Raw genomic sequence first — 1,792 nt, 5'->3', positions numbered from 1 at the left:
CTTTTTTTCTTTATTCAATGAAAGCCTATTTTACGTGAAGGAAAAGGGTATATCTATTGATAAGGAAGTAGCCGGGGTTGGCATCAGGCTGGGAGCGTGAAAAATTTTATTAGATGCTATAGCTCCGCACGGGGTGGGGGGGGGGGGGGGGGGTTAGCATGTAATTAACTGTATACTTGCTGCTTGTAAAAAAAAACTGTATACTTGATATGCTTAATTAAGTATCATGTAATTTTTTAAACAAAGTCAACAAACAAATATATGAATAATAGCAAAAGAAGTATGTGGCTGTCATTTTCAAACGAGAAGATTTTTTATACTACAAACGCTAATTATTCCATTTTCATAGACATCGTGATGACAACTTACTTTTTGTACAAGAAAATTTCCGTATGATTATTATTATTATTTTTTTAGTTAAAATAAGTTTTTGTTGTCATTATAATGTCCCATTCACAATTTTTTTGATTTTCCGTTTCTAAATCGAGACAAAGACTAAGCGCTAAACTAGTAAGTAGTTGTTTTCTTTGTTTCATATTGTATTTATTTATTTTTTGAATTATACAAATTTATAAATTAGATAAATTTATTTAATGTATAAGTCTTTTTAATTTATTTATACAATTTTACATATTTACAAATTAACTATTTACCCAATATACCAATAAGTAACAATCATTTTATCTATTATTTTTTAAACAAGGGCTTAGACTGTACGAGATAAAGATTATTTATGGTTTTCAGGATTATTATGGGGTCCCTTAATTTAAAGTGGAATCATCATAAATCTTCATGGCCTCTTCAAAATGCCTCCGAAAACTACTTGAACTCTTTCAGCGCCATTAGTGCTCCAAATCTCAGAACGTCTTCGACCCAATAAGAGTCACAACTCACAACATGAAAAGGCTGTGACATGTGTATGAGTGCATCTTTTTGGGTGAATGAATTTGGATTCATTTTTTGTTATCCTTTACTTCTAGCTTTTTAAAAAATTGAAATGACCTCCTTGCCCTTAATCCATTTCCCTGCTTCCCATATCTAAATTTAGATACACAACAAAAACATGTTTCCAATGTGTAAGAGAGATTGGAAAATTACACAATGAAAATACATTCCTATTATATATATAGTTTTAATTATTTAATGATGATATAAATTATCTTTTTAATTGAAATTTGAATTAATCACAACATAAGTTACTTTTTTTAATATGCATTAATATAATTTGCTGGGGAAGAATTGCAATTTGTTGGAGCTATGAAGCAATTGTTAAATTTTCGTATAAGGGGAGTGTGTGTTTTTCTTGAGGGAGAAAGTGTTGAGGGTTGAGGGAGGAGTGTGCATTTACAATGGTATTTTAGGAAAATAAAAAGAAAATGAGTGTATTGGTAAATAGGAGAAATGGAAATAGCAATTGACCAATGAAATGGAGGGGGAGAGGAGAAGTGCCCCATGGGCCATCATACATAAACTAAAAAAAAAAAAAAAATCTCTTCAGAAGAATAAGAGGATACGCAGTGCAGTGAAAATTAAAGAAGATGAAGGGATTATTAGTGTCTTTGAGTAGTTGTTGATAAATTAAGCATGTTCTATTTCAGTTATTCTGGTTATCAAGAGTTTTATTGTGATATGTTTTATTTAATTAGGTGTTTCGTTTTTTTATTCTTTTTCTAGCCAATTACCTTAGTGGTGCATTTTACTGTGTTAGATTTTCATTTTGTTTCATTTAAAAAAAATCATTTCCTATTATAAAATAAGTTTACACAGTTATACTACATATGCAAAAACTGAA

Source organism: Glycine max, chromosome 8 (assembly GCF_000004515.6).
Source record: "Glycine max cultivar Williams 82 chromosome 8, Glycine_max_v4.0, whole genome shotgun sequence".
Classification (NCBI taxonomy): domain Eukaryota; kingdom Viridiplantae; phylum Streptophyta; class Magnoliopsida; order Fabales; family Fabaceae; genus Glycine; species Glycine max.
This window is presented reverse-complemented; position numbering follows the sequence as displayed.